The sequence below is a fragment of the Platalea leucorodia genome (genome assembly GCF_965183815.1).
Source record: "Platalea leucorodia genome assembly, chromosome: 1".
Taxonomy (NCBI): domain Eukaryota; kingdom Metazoa; phylum Chordata; class Aves; order Pelecaniformes; family Threskiornithidae; genus Platalea; species Platalea leucorodia.
The window spans coordinates 41,712,517-41,731,366 of record NC_138823.1 but is presented as its reverse complement, the minus strand read 5'-3'; positions in this window follow the sequence as shown (position 1 = coordinate 41,731,366).

Genomic DNA, 18,850 nt, shown 5'->3' with positions numbered 1-18,850 from the left:
TCCAGTTGAGTCATCAGCACTGACTAGAGTGCAGTAATTATGTCCCATGTATTACATGAAGGAATGTCTATAACTGCATCCTTTTCTTCTTGTGACAGAAACTTACTTCTGCTCAGAAATATTTTCTAACATTTTGCCACCTAGTTCTCCCCATTTTATTTTGTACGTTTGAGTTCTTCTCAAGTGTAATGTTTTGCCTTAGCCTTGATGATTTCATCCTGCTAACTTTAGACAGTTATCCAAGTTATGAAACTAGTTTTGAAATCTGATTCTGTCTTCTAGTTCCCAGGTTGGTGAAAACCAATATTTTTTCAATATATCTATATTCTGTTGCACTTTGCAGATCACTAATGGAAATATTGAATAGAACTGAAATGACATCAGATCCTTATGGGATCTCACTGCAAATGCTCTCCAAGTTTGATTTTTGCAAGCAGCATGCCATTTGGTTGGTGATTTCATGAAAACTGTATTTCCTTTGCTTTTTCTTTTAAGAAAACTGTCATGGGACAGTGTCTAAATTATACTAAACTCAAGATCTATGATACTTACTGTTTCTCTTTTTTCTACTGAATCAGTGAAATTGATTGTAAAAAAGGGCAGTAGATTAGTGTCAGAGCATCAGTTCCTGACAAACTTACGTTAACTTCTTCGTCATGGAATTTCTTCCAGCATATCCCTTGGGATCAGGATTAATCTGGATAGCTTTGGACCTGCTTTCCTTAGATAGACACATTTTATGCTTTTCTAGTCACCTTGGACCTAAGTAGTCTTTTAACAATTCAGAGATTATTTTTGCTATATTATTAAGCAAAATTCTTCAGGCCCTATTAACTTGAATACATATAATCTAAATAGTTTTTAACCCATTCCTTCTCTAAATTCTATAGTAAGATAAATTTAACTAAGTATCTGGGCACTTCTAATATATTTCCAGAACATTTTCTTGTTGCCTTTTATACCCCTTTTTACCTGTCACTCATTTTGTACTGTAGGCTTTGTGATTTTATTCTTTTATTCATATTCTTTTATGTTACTCTTCAGTTATATCCCCTTATTGTGCCTTTTTTTTTTTAAAATCGTTGAAGAGCTCTTAATGTGATGTTAGCACAGTCTACTTAAGCTTCCTCTGCTTCCTTTTGTTCACATCAAGATAGCTTGCTATTGTATGTTTAATTAAAAATGAGTCTGTTGTTCTCTGTAGAAAATCTAGGTTAGCTTTAAATGACTGAGCTCAGGCCTAGACCATACAGAGAGGAGGTTAATTAACTCATATAGAATGGCATGCTGTTATGATAAGCCTGCTTTTAGTACCCAGCCTAGCTTGATTAAAGCTAGCTTAACTATTTCTACATAACAATGCAACCCATAGCTGGCAGTGCAGGCGTGCTTTTTCTTCCTCTTTTTCTTAGAGTAGGGAAGTCTATTTTGGTAAAATGTGTCATCATCACTTTCACCCGGTTTACCTTCTGCCTTTAAAATTAAAATGAGCTCCTCCCTACTTGTCATGCAGTCTGACTTGGTAATGCCTCTTATAACTTCCTCTGTCCGTGAAGCAAAAGATTGTCCCTAAAATATTACAAGAACTTGATGGACCTTTTATGTCCTGCCATATTGTTTTTCTAACTGGTATTAAAGTAATTGAAATCCACTGTTATCCCATGGGCAAGCTCTTTGAATACCTTTATTAGTTGCTCAGAATAAGTCAGAAAAACCATCAACTTCCTCCTTTTGAATACAGCTATAGTCTACTATGAAAAATAGACCCCAGTCATGGCATACTTTTTCTTCCTGCTTTTCGTTTTCACCAAAAACAGTATCTTTTGTCTCTTCCTGGATTCAGTACAAAATGAATCATCCTCCCTTGATTTCCTACGCCCATTTTCCTTACCATTCTTACATACAACTACCACTGAAGTGTGCCACCATATCTCTGGGAGGCTACTAAAACCACATTTTTTCCATAGGTTCACTAGATCCATGGCATTTGACTTCAAATATCCCAAGATGTTTTTTATGACTTTCTTTTCTCTCTTAATGCCTACTTCTTTCTTCTCTCTTCCTCTCTAAGATTCCTTATTTTTAGCTCTTTATAACTGGCCTCTTCCAAAGTCCCTTTCTAATGTTGTTAAAGGGTCACCTCCCCACGTCTGTGAGTCACTGTCGTCAAATGCTCTTTCCTGTCCTTGTTGAATGGACATAATTTCTTCCCAATAATACTTATGGAACCATACCCCATGGTCAAGTAGTTCAGACCCTCTGCCAAACCATCCACAAAACTGTGCCGTTAACCCCAGTATTTGTCGTGGAGTGGTCAAAACTTGATCCTCCCGATATAGGTATTAGTCTTTCTTCTGTCAAAGTGCTGTTATAATCCCGTCAATCTGGCTAGTTTCCTCCATTCTAGATTTGTGCCAGCGTCTTGCTAATGATGTCCTTGTCTTTGCTTGTATTTTCCAGGTAAGCACCCCTGCTCATTTTCCTTTTCCTGAAGAAATTGGTGGAGAGCAAATAATTGAAAGCATCAGAATGACAAGTCCTAGAACCATTGGTTAATGGTTGGACTCAATGATCTTAAAGGTCTTTTCCAACCTAAATGATTCTATGATTCTATTATATTTTCACGCCAGTAGTGCCACCTTAAATAAATAAAGAGTTCAATTCAGGCAATGCCCACGTATCAGCACAAGCTTAAAGATGTACATAGATTTTTCTTTCAGGAACGAGGGAGTACATATAAATGTATATTGCCCAATATATACATTAATGTCATTGTGAATACAGGATTCATGTCTCAGGTGTGGTATTATACTTACTGTGCCAACAGTTTTATTAGGAAAGGTTTTTACAAGAGTGCGTTTCTGGCAGATATTCTTCAGGGTATTTATCCAGTAAAGCTTTGTCTTTCGGGTACCTAAAAAGCTTCACGAAATACAATGCTCAAGTGTTCCATGTCAATCAATTCTATTATATTGAGAATTTTTAGACATGTTCAGAATAGGCTTAGCCTCAATTGTTGAAGTCAGTGGTGAAACTCCCGCTGAATTGTTGGGAGCATAAAAGACTCCTGAGTGTATTTCAAGGATTCATCCAATAATATATTTATTCTGCAAGGTATGTCAATGGCCAACGCATGACACATTAACCAAAAGCAAAGCTAGTAAATAATACTTTAGCTTATTGTTATTAGAGCTAGTCAGAAAACAGAAGCACATTTTTTTCATGGAGAATAACATAGTCATCTCTCACTGTTTTTCAGTGACATTTAAACTATTTAAAAGAAGTTTGCAGTTTTGTAAAGTTAGCATTTTTTAAAAGATACAAATGAATGTTTTACTTTCGGCAAAAGTTTAGGGCAGGCTAAATTCTGCAAAGCGGATGCTAGCTCTAAGTTCTTTGTGGCATACGCTATTTTTTCATTGTATGTGTACTCACAGCCTAGAATAATAGATCCTTAACTGGTACATCTTGCTTCTACCACAGTAACAATAGTAGAATCAACAACATCAGCAACAACAATAATTAGACGTGCCATGGCTTACCTATTGCCCTGATCTGATCAATGACTTGGAGGTACATGCAGAAATTCCACTAATTTAAAATTAATCATATAAAGTTTACTCTGATCATTCCATTGCAAGCTCTGGTGTGAACACATTTAAACTAGTTTGTAATCAGCTTATTCGTACTAAATTCTGCTAAGTTTTTTTTGAGCTAGTTGCAAATCAATTTATATGTGTACACAAAGAAGTTTGTAAGCATTTAACTGATTTAAAATCAATTTTAATTAAACCAATTTTTGTCAGGAAACAAATGCATAATTTACCATTTTACCTGGAGCAAAACAATCCTATAGGCAGATTTGCAGTGTCAGCATTTGAAGCTGTTCTGTGAGTGAAATTGTGAAGGCAAGGAAGAGAGAATTTTGTGCAAGTATATACTCAGCAATTTAAATTGACAATTTTATGTAAGTAATGTTTCTAGTGAAATCCCTCCAAACTACACCCATGATTAAATGGAGTACTTGACTATAAATTGTTTTGATTTTAGTACTCATTGAAGGATTAGGTAGTTAATACATCTCCTTTAGGTCTCTATATTCCTTCGCTAACGTTACTAACAGCTCTTTTTCATAGGTTAAATCATGTGGAATTTGAGGGCTGGATTCTCAGCCCGATTTGGTATACACTGCTCAGACAGACCCCTGCATTTCATTATGGCAATGTCCTGAAGAGGACTCATAAAGTAGTGCAGGGTTTATGGTAATCCAGAAATAATCTGGTCCACTTTTATATATCCACACTGCTGGGGAATACTAATTTAGTCTTTTTAAACGTATGGAAGATTTAAAGATCAGAGACGAAATTTTAACAGAAAAGAGTGTATTTACTTTACTAAAACAGGTTTAGAACTCATCCTAACTATACCGGAAAAAACAGCTGATTATGTTCATCGAGCAAGATCCCTCCTCACACCTTCGGTGTCCCAGCTACTTTATGAAGCTGATGACTTGGCTTCCTTCCAACACCCATACATACTTCATGTCAGTAGATGCATAAGAAGCATTCTGCTCTGCCGTATAGCTACTAAATATGGTACCACAAATGGTAATTTGAAAAGTGGATGAGCGGTTGAATCATTTCTCTGGATAGCCAGTGTTTTAAGGAAAGGCCTTTTAGTAAACTTGTTACGTGTAGTCCACAGGTCAATGGAGCTGTATTTCATATAATAGTAATGAAAATAAACATGGATAGTGATGGTGAGAGAAAACCCAAAAAGTCTCGGGGAGGGAGGGAGCATCTATTGAGGGCAGATAAATCATGCAAAAGTAGTATACAAATACAGCCTTACAGATTAAACTCTGATTTCCATTTTATCCACAGTGATAATGTATCACTTAAATGGAAATTTAAAAAGTGACTTGTAATGTCATTGGGTTTTCTCTGTTTTCGTATGGGCAAAGTTGATTTGTTGGCAGAACATTAGTTTGCAGATTCATACATTGTTTCATTTCTTTCCTTGTGAGGAAGTGCGTGTGACTATATGTTTAAGAATATATATGTATACAACTCTATGGCAAAGGGAAGTTTAAATCCCACTCTATAAATGCTAAAATCACAAGTTTCCCTTTTTTGGTCAACAGGTTCAGCATTCTGCTAGGAAGTACCTTCCCTGGCAGGGGGTGGTTTGCTTAGATGTGGGGGAGGGAAAGGAAAGCAAAAGAAGAACTGAGATGCAGGACTGAACTGTTTAATTTGCTTAGGTAGGTTGCCTTTAAACCTTTTAAAAAGTTTCAGCTAATAATATTTTAAATGCCTATATTTTTTCCATAGGTAATAGTCCCAGGTACGTTAGGCTATTTTTTATTAACTACTTCTACTCTGTATCCAACAGCATTCTTGCTGCAAAGAAGAGCTGTGATAGAATAATATTCACGCTTCCATTTTAGTTCAGTAAAACAAATCCATAACATAGATTAATTTTCAGACATACATGCAAGCATGTAATATTTCTTTCATATATATTCTAAATTAGTGGTTGACTGTGTCCTGCTTTCCGTAAATCAGAACCCAGTTCAGCAAAGATAAAGAGCAAGCCTATGATAACATAAGCTCTGTATAAAAGCTAATACTGTGTAATGAACTGGGGAGATACAAAATCAGCTCAGCCAAAGCCTGAATAAACAAATTAGACTGCTTACTCTATATTGAAGAACACACAACAAATGTATAAAGGCCCTTCCTTCTTCATTCCCATCTAGAAAACGTGACACATTTTGTATGATGTGTAATATGGATATCCTGTGAATATATTTCTGAATGCAAGACCAGATTTTTTCTCAACTGGAAAATGCTTTCTCCTTTGCTACCAGTCAATAGAGCTATATTTTATTTCAGAGCAGCTGGAGAAGTGACAAAGGAACACAAACAACTCTTCTATTCAGAGCGATTGTTTAGAACAGAATTTCTTCAGGAAATAACTGTACTTGAGGCACTAAGGATGGATTCTTCTCACCTAAATTTAGCCAAATATGTAAGTTAAGCCTCTAGTCTGGGATAGTCTTCCATGTTTCTGCTGTACATCATGGAGAAGGGTTGGTGATTCACCATTCTTATCTCAGACTTCAAACCTAAGGAGAATGAATTGCTTCCTGTAGGACCTCCGCTCACTGTGAAGAGAGTCCAGATGACTGTCTTAAATTAAACATTCAGTTTTAAGGTAACTACAGCTGGGTAAAGTGAGCCGTGTGCCAGGAGCTGTTTTTCAAAGCAAAGTCATGTATTAGGTTACATTATTTGTTAACAGCAACCCCAAAGTTGCCCCAAATATTAAAGTCACTTATTGCCATATCGTACACATGCAGGAGTAACTTCCAGCACACTTTAAGCATGTCAAAATCTCTGTGGCCGTGCTGATCTCATGAGTTACAATGATCAGGCATGCCTGGACAGGCTGTCCACCAGGCACCATTGCGGAGGGAAAGTTCACCAGAGATAAAGCACACTGCTCTTATAGCTGCTTTGTAAGTTGTGCTTTTAATTGTAGTGGAAACATAGCCACTATCAGTTGACTGGTTAGAAGGAGAGAGGAAAAGCAGTCTTTTGCATTTTGAGAGGACTGCTTTTAATTCAGGAGCAGAGGTGAAATTCTAGGTTCTTTTGTGCTCTGAAAAATTTCCAAACCCAAGCTAGTGCTTCTGCTCGGTACTCATAAGCATATGGTAATTTTTACAGTATCACGTATAGAGTTCCCACTTGGTATGATATGAAAGAGAAAAATCCAGTATTTGATAATGCTGCCTCATTATAATAGCCTGACTTCAATAGCCTTCCGTTCAAAGAATTGGAACAGAATAGGGTGTGAGAAGCTACTTAGGACTACATCACTCAGCAATATGCAGAAAATAAATTGAACAGCTCCTCATTCTGTATGCCTTTCAGTATTTAAACATTTTTTAAAAATTCCTAAAGGGAGAGACCATTAATGGAAGAAGCTGTTCAACTTCAAGGTACCTGATCACTTCTTTCAAAAGGATATTGGAAAGATGGTTTAGACACTGAAGCAGTATTTGGCTTGTCATTCTTGGGTGGTAAAGATTAAAGAGTTCGTATGTTGCAATGGGATACTTTAACTAAGAATTTTTAAAAGTCTAAAGCAAAAGGCACCTACTCTTCTTCTGAGGTTTTGAGCCTGAAATCTGTTGCTTCAAAGGAGCCTGTGTGCTCAGCATCTCTAATGGTCAGGCATTAAAAGATGCAGCACTTTGGTTGACAACTTAAGCAGTGAGCTGTGGTGGTTTGGGAAGAAGGGAACAGAAGGAAAAAAAGCCAAGAGTATGGTTTATCATCACTACACAGACCACCACATCTGTGTCCAACAAGTGGGATGCATTCTTCTAGCCAGCTGTACCTGGGAGTTGGATGTTTTTGACTCTGGTTATTTCCCTTCCTCTGACTGTAAGGATTTGTTACCTCTTTATGTAAGTAAACAGTAAATTTTTTTGGGAAAGGGAGCGTCTTTTGGTTGTATTTGTATAATATGTAGCAGAATATTGTGGTCCACAACACTGAATCAATTACACCAATAGAGCTACGTTAGTTGTTGATGATGATGGCAACTGGACCATGAGAAAGTCAAGGAAACCAGCAAGACCCCAAGGGTCTAAATGAAGTTATGAGACCATAAGCAGATGCCATTAGCAAAAAGAAATGTTATGATGGACAAGGTAAAATTCTGCCTGTAAATTATTGACGGCATTTGGTTGACATTCAAGTTTTCCTCTACTCTACTATAGTCAATCACTAGAGCAGTATCCAAACCTTTCCAGAATTTGAAACCTTGTAATTTAGGGGTGATGTTTAAGTTAATTTGTCTCTTAAAAATGTTTTTCAGTTTTCGTCAGCAAATGCATACCTCTTTGCAACTGGTACAGATGTTCCTCTGGCTGATCTCTGCTGCTAGCTGTGCTCTTGTCACTGTCACATGTCTCCACATATGTAATAGCTCTTTTCTCCACAACCTTTTTCTAGAGACATTAAGAAACTTTGTTAAGAAGCAAATAGTTTTTAAATTAGAAATTTTTATAACTTCATAGGGAAGTGAGAAACAAAGCAGGAGGAAGTATAGTGAAAAGACAGGAAGTTATCACACATTTAAATATGCATTTAAAATGTAGATAGTGTCTAAATATATGAACACTGATTACACAGCTCCCAGTGCACTTAGGACTCTCCCAGCCAACACATGAAACCACTTTAAAAGCCATTGGTATGTGCAGAGCTTTCAACTCTTGCAGGCTTTTCACAAAATAGATCCAACTGTAAACCACAGGCTCTTGTGAAATAGCAACACCACAAAAGTTTGCTCTTCCTTATATTTCATCAGGAGCTCCAGCCACAAGTGCTAACTGTCTACACATGATACAGGAATTAATTTGTAAAGGGGGGCATGCGGTGAACTATGAAGAAAAGACTTTTACAAAATCACCTATGGTATTATTTCTGCTTTTGGGACTACCAGGTAACAAGCACGATTTGTAGCGATACTCCACTCTGCTCTTGACCGCAGCAAGCCCTGACGGGCCACTATTCTTGAAACTTGCGTAGCACTCGCCAAGGCGTGACCTGGGCTTTTTAAAGTGCTTGTATTCAGTGTCCTGTCCGCGGATGCTCACCTCTGCCAACTTCTCCCTTCGCTCTCAAATGTGTTTATATATTGCAAAGTGTTTGCGTTGCCTTTCTCCCAGGGCGTAGGGCTGACGTTCGCCGGGCGGCTGATGCGCAGCTCCCTCTGCTGGTGGAGAATCAGTACGACAGGAGAACAGGCCCTTGCCTCACCTCCGAGAGTGGCGCTTCTGAGATCGGTTCCACCCTAAGGAATCAGAAACTCAATTTGTATTTAGCTACTACGCTAATGGGTGTTTGGAAATGAATTAGGGGTGTTTTGAAATGAATTGAAATTTTTGAAATGAATTTTTGAAATGAATTTACATATATTTTAGACAGATCAAATATGGAAAAATAATTTATAGAACTGTATTCTTAGAAGTTTGCATTGCCTATGCTTGTTTATTCAAGGTTCGATCATATAATAAGTGGACATATTAAAACTTAAACATTTTCCTTGATGTATCCATTTCCATCCATTTAGGATGCTTCTTTCTGACAGAGCTAGGTTCTGCATTTCAGAAAACAAAATGAGGATTTATACACCCAGTTTATGATGTCTTTTATTAAAAAAAGCCACTATCAGAGCCTTAGGATACCATCAAGTGATAAAAATTGTCATAAGTTTTCACCTAGGTGAGATTTCCTATTGAATTCTTCACAGCACAATTTCACCCAGAGAGGTGAGTGAAGTTCTTCAACCCTTATAACCTGAGAAAACAGAGGAGGCCTTGATTTATTAATGTACACCAGAAATTCTGAAGCTAACTTTGGGATTCTTATTCGAAATGCCCTAGAAGTAGACCATCAAAAGCCTGTGAAGCTATTTCCCTGTACTTATATCAAAAGGATAACAGGTCAGCTTTCCTTAGATTAAAAAAAAATATCTGAAAAAAAACAAAGTAGAAGTGCTGTTTCACATTTTTGGTCACTTGATGGCACTAAACTAACACTGTATACATATTAATCACCAATAGCATAAGAATATTTCTATGCCAGTGTATTTTGTTTTAAGGCTTGGCCTGATGAAAGTGCTTTGTTTTGTTGAGGGCAGATTTGAGACAAAAAAGAGATTAAAAAATAAACAAACATAAGACCAAGAAACAGTTGTGAAATCTGGCTGACTGTGTTCCGTCTGTCTTGTTAAAGTTCATGACATACTACAAATGGAATACATAGCATTTCTGAGCACAACAAAAGTCAGTTTTCCAACATAGCATGCCAAAGACCAAACCAAGCCTTCCAGCGTCAAATCTGAGAGCAGTATCTGTAAACTTTGGACAGGGGCATTTCCACCAAAATGTGTGGCCATCAGGTGGCCGCCTACATGAGGCAGAGTATGCGGACATCCTGGCCTTTTACATGTCTCAGTATCTACGGGGAAACTGCCAATATTTCAGGGATAAATACTGGGTTCATTGTGTGAATGCAGAGGTGAAGCAAGGGAGAGCTTTGCTTGGATGGTCTCAGTCATGTAATAGGAAGCTCCTGGTGTGACAGATGGCTGAAGAAGGGATTGCAGCCCACTGTGTCTCCCAGTAAAGGCACCTCCTCACAGTCTGTCCAGCAGAACATCTGTATTATCTTTGTTTGTACTGAGAAATTTCAGAACTGAGAAATCTTCAGCTAAATGGAGCCTTTTTTGGGACTTTTCAGGATGTGAGCAGAGTAGTAAGAGAACATTTTTATTTGATTGTCAGAAGTTTTGAGCCTTCAAAATGTTTTCCCCTCCTACAAAGGGAGAAAAACCAACATTTTTGAAAATTTTCACAGATCAGCAATCAAAAATGCTTTCGTTGGATCAAAGAAGATATTTTATTCTGATAGTGCCTTTTCTCTGGATATTTTCAACTTCTTTTTCAACAGGAAGTTACTTAGATTTCATAACCTCCAAAGGTTTTGAAAGATTTTTTTACAAGCTCCAAAGGCAACCTCTTATTTTGGAAACCTAAAGCAGGATATTTCAGCAAGCTGAAAAGGCGGGGAGGGGATTTTTTTTTTTTTTTTTCAAATGGGGATTACATTCAAGCCTTTCCCATAAATAGGTTTTAATGAATCAGTAAACACAACAATTTGTGGCACAAAATTCCCAGGCAGCTCTAGAAATGATGCTGCAGATTGCAGCCGCTCTCCCCCCTTTCTCACAGCACTCCTGAAAGAGCAGTTGTGACTGACGGAGCAGCGCTTGCACAGAGGGACTTTCATAGAGCTGAGGATGGGAAATCCCATGACGCCACATGCGCCTGTCCTAGCCTAAGGGGAAGGAAATGCGGTCATTGTATCTTAAGGCCAAGTTTTTACTTTTGTTAATTTTTACAGTTAGAGCCTTTTTAAAAATGTGTTTCCATTCTTTTTTTATTACCTATTACATTTTCATCTACTTGCAGTATGGGCGACCTGGATGGTACTCATCCTGACGTGAAAAAACCTCCATGACTTCACCACTTCTGGAGCACTGGAACATGTATCTGCAGTTTTTTTCATGTTGTCATTGTCTAACTGCTGCAGAGAGAGGGTCATGATGGACTTCACTTTCTCATATCCTGATACTTTCCTATCTTCAATGATTCTACAACTATCGAGAAGTATGGTGCTTTCTGGGAATTTTGTGGACTTTACAATGGCTTCGGTTAAGTGGAAGATTTGCAACTTGCCAGCCAGTGAATCCATTTTCAAAATTTTGGTTGGATTTGTCATCTCGTGTGTCCTTAACCTTGTTAAGCTTGAGGAAGAGGGTTGGCCAAAGCATTGTGGTGATTTCCACAGCATGCAAAGCCAATTTCTGCCCTCCCTTCTACTCATGAAAGTTAATGGCTTTCCGTAGGAGGTAAATGAGGACAAATCTGGCTTTCTTGCCTTAAAAATACCTTGTTTTCATGGCTATCTGATTATGTACTCACTAAATTTAATCCAACTACAACAAACTGAATCTGTTCATGAAGTTGGATAAATGTGAGCTAAGCTAATATAAACCATGTGAAAAATCACACTGTTCTATGAGGTACCAGTCAAACAGTATTTGAAAAATATATGGAAATATAGAAATATGTATGAAAATCTTCTCAAAAATAATAGATGCAGGTCTAGTTTTCAGATGCAGATCTAGTTTTTGCATGATAAATAAAAGCATAAGATCTCAAGCCTAAATTCAAACTCTCAAACTCACTGCCAGAGAAACAAAGGAGAGAAATGAAGAAAAGCTCAAGAAATCCTCCTTTCAATATCACACACCGTGATATAAGTTTTCCACTATTACATGTCTTAGTCTCTTATGCTTCCCATACAAGTGCTGGAATCACATAAACAAAGCCTGATTTTTTTATAGGCTTGGTAAAAAATAATCATCATTTTAATTACATGTGAAGGTTTGATTATGGTTGTATGTATGTAGCTCAGAAACTGCCCTCTCCTTATGTTGCTGAACTGTGATCATTTTCCAAATTTTCTTCTGGTCATACAGCATAAATTGAGTTATTTCTTCTTTTATAGATTTCTAAAGGGCTTTAAAAACATTGTAACAGTAATCAGTCTGTAAAGATTTGAATCAAAAAACTGGCATTTGCTGAAAGGACTATTAGAGGGACTTTCAGAAGACGGACACAGGGAGACTCAGTGGGTGTGCCTGGCTGAGGAGTGAGTTTGCTGGCCGAAAGGCATGGGCACTGCTGCCTTGTCCCCCCTGTGTCTTCATGGAAACTCACGATCTTTATTGAAACAGATTTGCATTACATATTTCTACTTGAATAAAATGGGTTAAAATGCAGAGATGACTGTGACTTAACAAGAAACACTCCTGGAGACTCCTAAGGGGACTTCTCATGTCCACTCACTCCACTACGTATCCCTTTTAGCCGTGATCAGCCATTAGCTACCTAATCAGGCAGATCCACAGCTCTGCTCTATTCAGTTCTATCTTCTCTTGTAATTAAGTACACTCAGATATGCTAAGATGTATGCATCTGACAGATGTTTAGCTTAACTAACTCCTCATGGCAAACAATTTTAGTTATAGGCCTTACTAGTTGGAGAATATGCTCATCAGAGCTTCATAATAAAACTAAAGATAAAATCTTGGTCTCAGTGGATAGGTTCATACTGAATCTTGAGGGACAGCCCTAGCAAGGCTCAAGTTTGCAGCTCATCCGTCCAGCAAACCTGGCCCCAGCAGCGGCCCCTCCAGAATACACAAGAGCCTGCATAATAATTGGTTGCTTGTTAGATGCAAACATTAAATATAATTAAATACAAGGATTTAATTAATAATTAATAATTAAATTAAAGGAAGTGGAATGCAAAGGGATCAGCAGGGAAAGCAATCCATGGGTGTCAACAGTTAGGGAATGCACAGATCTGGGAGTTCAGTGTGGACTCAGGCTGCTCTTGAAAGATGCAGGCATTGAGACTGATGGCAAAAGTCGCCTTGCTGTCACCTTCTAAATCTGAACATCCTTGCGTCTGAGTGTAAAAGAGGGAGGGAAATCATTGTGACCTCTTCTGCCTTGCAGAGACTGAAGAGACTCTGTCCATATGATTTTGCTCATTCCCTGCTCTGTCAGTATTTCCATCAACTTCAGTAGAAGTCTAAATCGGGGAAGTCCAGCTTTAATATCTTTTTATGCCCACAACATTTCCTTCACAGAGCCTAATCATTTTCACAAATTCACAGGCTATATTTTTACTTATAATAAGAGAAAAAAACGTTTAGTTACAGACTTCAAACAAACTATTAGTGCATGAATACTGAAGGCTGAATTCAATACAAAGAGAAAAAAAGTTGCAAAGCCAGATACTAAGCTAATGCAGCTTGGCGTAGTTCCCCTAACATCAGTGGAGCTCTGCTGATGTACCCAAACTGAGAATCTGGCCCATTAAAATTTAAAAGTAAAGCTACAAGTACCTACAAAATTTGAACTTTGTACTTTGAAATACAAGGCAGACACTTTATCGACGGATCTGTACGGTCTTTGGTTAAGATCCACTGAAATTTAGACATATTATTTTTGGCCACTGGAAAGTGCTCATATTGTTCCATGAAACAAACATGTTGTGAATTCAAAAGACAAATTAATAGAAAAGTTTAAAAAAATAATTAAAATAAAGGTGGCTATGGAGTTCACACAAAGTGCATCCCTTCATCCCAAATTAACAGCTGTATGCATGAAGATCTGCTCATGAAGTCAGGCTTAGTTTAGCTGTATTCCCTCAGAAATTGTGTGGTAACAGAGGGAGCGAAGATTTTTTCCCCCTTCTTTGCTAACTGTTCATTTTCCTTTTAATCTCTTAATTGCAGTCCTGAATAGCACATGCAATTTTGGAAAGGCTTCATCTTTACCAGAGAGCTGGGTGTGTTGACTGTGCAGTACCTCAGCGATACCCGTCCCCTCTGCCTTGGCAGCTCCCCTGCCTGCTGAGGGACCTCTCTCCTCTGCAGCCCCACGTACCAGCTCTGGGGGAGGCTGCGGGGTCCCAGCAGAGACCACAGCAGTGGGCAGACAGGCACAAAGGCTCTCTAAAGAATATATCTCTGGAAATGTTATACAGGTAGGATGAACTGACCTGCCAAGCCATGGATCACAGACTGGGCACGTCTACGAGGCCATGCACAGCCCCGTAACTCAGAGCTGATAAAAGGAGTGGTTTTCTCATCATCCTGGGTTAAGCATGACAAAACGGGACTTTTCAGTCAGCAGTGGAAATCAGGAATAATTAAATCCAAGTTAATGGTCTCAGGTGGAACACCAAATAGAGGATGTACGTACCCAGATAAACATACATGCCCAAATCCTGCATTCTTCATCCACTGGAAGCCATGGAAGTGTTTAACACACATCTAATGTGTGTTACATAATGGGAGTCATGAAGGAAACTCATACTCTGATCATCCGCACTGCTTGATTGCTCAGTAGCCCACTGGCATGATTTTGTCCTGTGCCAACTACCATGCTCTGCCATAATGATCAGATTCAGTTTTGGGGTTTGGAGGCATTGAGAACCATTCCCAAAAGGGCAATATGAACAAGAATGACAAGACTTGGCTCCCTCCACCCTTCTTGGTTCTCTAAAACTGTACTAGCAGCTTTAGTACCCTTAAACATGTCAGCATATCAAACCCAAGGCATGAAACAGTAATTTAATTTTCATGCTGCAAAAGCACTGTTTTGGTAAGCTGCAATGTGCTTTCGTATTACCATGAACATTTTGAGCACACGCTCATACAATGATAATGATATGTTAGAGCCTCAGGGGTACCACACCGGGCCTGAAGGAGACCTGAAGGACAGGTGGTACCTAGTGTAAACAGGATCAGGCCAGGCCGCTTTGCTTCAGGGCCAGATAATGGTCCCTGAACAGGTGTTATTTAGCAGTACAGCCATAGTCACAGCAACTGCAGTATCGGGTTCAAAAAATGAATGTTAGTGCTGCAGAATAACTTATTTCTGTGAACTGAAATGCCGCCTCACAGAACATAGGAGGTACAAGCATAGGAAAGGTCTTTATCCTCTACATGCTTTAGGTAAGAACATTAATGTAAGGACATAAAAATAAACTAAAATATCAAAGTATAAATCAGTCTGCCATGTGTTTTTCATTACAGTAATTCTTTTAAATAATGTCCCTTTAAAAAAAAGTCCTCGATTTTTAGACAAGGGCAACTCATTGATATGCTGTATTACATCTAACAAACCTGAACACAACAATAATAAAGCCCCATGTTTTATTGGCCAGAATGCGTAATGCAACCTTCTCCATCTAGAGAGGTTCCTCTTTTCTCACTGGGATGAAGTCAGAATATGAAAAATAAACTAAGTGGCAGCTCTAAGAGACCGGTGCTCTTTCTCTCTTGTGGAAGTTAGAAAGACAGAAAACAGGAAAAGCATCTTGCAAGTGAGAGATGGCTATTTTTGAAAACATTAGGTACAAGGATGTTTAAGTCCAGATGACCATTACTCAGCTATGCTCATACAATTCCTGTTGCCTTAAATATGTAGTTAGTGCTGGTCTGTGCGGTACAACACTTACATATTCATGTTCAGTTATTGAGAGTAAATATTCTTGAGACAGACTGCCCAAGACTCACTACAGAAAACCCATTTCAAGCATAGCTGAACAAACATTACAAATCCTGGGCCAGGGGAGACACAAAACATCCCAGCAATGAGAAATATATATTCATAATGGCCTTAAGATACAATGCAAACTTTAAATTAGTTTCTATTGTGATGGACATTCTAGTCTAAAAGGGTCAGATTTTCTTAGGAATTGGGAAACAACCTGAGACTATGGGACTGCTCCCCATGGTGCAGGTCTGATGAAATGATGTTGACATTAACACAGAGCCAAAGTCACATTCTGCCAATGTAAAGACAAAGGCAAAGGCTCACTAGCTGTGTTAGACAACTGGTTTGGGCAATAATTTAGCTAATTGCTGCATGCATATGTGGAAATGCGCTTAGAAAACGACAAAATTCTGTTTGACATTTTATCGAAGATCTGCCACGTTGCAAGAAAACTGTTCTTAGGACTACTGTCTGCTCTCTCCATCTGCAGCCCACATACAGTGTGGGATGTATGCGGGAAAGTGCATAGGGAAATTAAACTTGCTAGAACACTTTCTCCTCTTAGGGACAGATAAATAGGTCAATATTTTCAAGTATTGGCTCCTAAAGTTGGGCACCTGAGTCCCCAGTTCATCATCTAATTTTAAGATTCTTAGTCCTGGTTCCCCCAGTGAATTTGAGAAGAATTGATGATATTGTCTAAGGATTAGGTGACTGGTCCTTTATTCACCCCATTTTTAAAAATTCAGACACGCTGCTCCACTGGAAGACGGCTCACTGTTCTGCAGATTATGCATTTGTAGCAGGTTGCATTTGGCCTTCAGTTATTGATTACAAAAAGTTGGAAGCCTCTGAGTTTACATATTTAGGTTTAGCTAAAATAACAAAAAAAAAAAATCTTTCTTGATACTGTACAAGGCAGCAAATGTTAAATTAAAAAAATTCCATTTGCCATATGGTCTTCAGGTGATTTGATGTAATTCAAAACAGGCATTCAGTAGCCTAATAGTTTTACCGTACCACAGATGTGTGCATTCCCTTGAAATATATTTTTAGTTTGCTTCTCAGGCCTTGATTCTTCTGCTGGCATTAGAAGCCCAATTACAGAAGCAAAGCAAATTCCAAATTCAGTCCACAAGCCTACATTATCAAAACCCTCTCCACTGGAAAAATATTCATGTCAGGCTTGAAATACCTTAATCATATTTCTCTTCTTCATTCCCCAACACAGTATATGAGGATATGATGTAGAAAAGCTGGAAGCTACCCAGGAAAAGCTCTTCCCTGTGTTGTCCGAGTCATTTCAGAGAACTGTGATTTGAGTCTGAGCTTAGGCTCATGGGTTCGCAGTTTTAACATGATTATGCACATGCATGACTAGCACCCACACTCGAGTGCACATACTGCAGATTTTAATTCATGGTTCCAAACACATCTTAGTTTGTTTTGTTGCTGTCTGAAGCAGCAATGATAGCTCCGTGGGAAGCTTTAGGTAAAAGGGTTTTTTTTCTTTGCTGCTTTGATTTCTTACAGTAACAGAAGTATTAGTGTGAAACCTTTGAGCTCAGATGGGAAAATTTTCAAACTGAATGACTATGTTTTCATAGACTGATGAAGTTTAGATACCAATGAAATGTGTGTCTGAAACCTTAGATGAGCAAGTCCACTTCACTTTGCACGGCCATTTGTTTGGGCTGCTGTCTAGCAGTTGATGCACGAACTTTTCCTCTCCAATCTACCTCACGTAGATCTGACAGATTAAATAGGGGAGGTAGTAATTCCACAGCATGAACTTCTTCCCTAAGTGTGGCCAATGTGAGCTAAGCAGTCTGTAGTTGACAGATACGGATATTTTGTTCTGTTTTAACTGTATGGATCAAAGATTAGCATAACAGACCACAGCTGGCAATCCCCTATTAAATCATGTCTTTTCTATCAGTTGCTCACTACTTTTCCCAGCATTATGTCCATTTATGTACAGTATATATGTCTGATGGTTTTGATTTAAATGATTGGATTTTAAATGAGATTCTTTCAAAAGCCTGGAAAGATGATGGAGCCACTGGTTCTTTAAAAGATTTTCAGACTCCCTGCCAAAACGCTTCCAGAATCACCATTAGTGAAGTGGGACTTCACACACACCAACTCACCAGGGGCAGTAGTATATATTAAAACCGCTTATGTTGTTGTTAGCATGGTGAAGGACTAAGCACGCTTTATGAGAACTTTATTGCCAGAAGGCTGAGCAGACAGAGCTGTAGTGGAGTAGCAGCACAGGATATGTTAGCAGAAGAAGGGGGACCACACTTCATGAGATATGATGTAGACTCTTGTCTGAAATGATCTGTTGCTTTGCTGAGTTACCTGTGTTGCAAACAGTTATAAGCTATCACTGCTCTTTTTACCTTAGCTTTTATTACATTAAAGCTGACATGGGTAAGGCTACTCCTTCTATAATCATACTGTCACGTTGCCACTCTGTCACACCACAAGAGCCAGTGCATTTTAGACATGCACAGTGGGCACAACAATTTTTTTGGCAGAGTGGCCGTTCTCTTGGAGAGTCTGGCCAGGAAGAAGGTGCTGCTACCACCTTCTGCGGCTCTACTTTTCTATGACAAGGTTACCCACCTAGTTGACCAAGGGAAGCCAGTCGATGTAATCTTTTTTGGATTTCAGTAAAGCTTTTGATAGTGTCTCTCACAGTATCCTCCTGGACAAAATGTCCAGCACATAGCTGGATAAACACATAATGCAGTGGGTGAGCAATTGGCTGACGGGTCAGGCTCAAAGGGTTATAGCAAATGGGGTTACATCGGGCTGGCAACCAGTCACTAGCAGGGTTCTGCAGGGATCCATCTTGGGGCCAGTGCTCTTTAATGTCTTCATAAATGACTTGGATGCAGGACTTGAAGGATTACTATCTAAGTTTGCTGATGACACAAAACTGGGAGGAGCTGTTGACACTCTCAAGGGCAGAGAGGCCCTGCAGAGAGATCTGGACAGATTAGAGAGCTGGGCAATCACCAGCCATATGAAGTTTAACAAGGGCAAGTGCCGGATTTTGCACTTGGGACATGGCAACCCTGGATGTACATACAGACTGGGGAACGAGAGGCTGGAGAC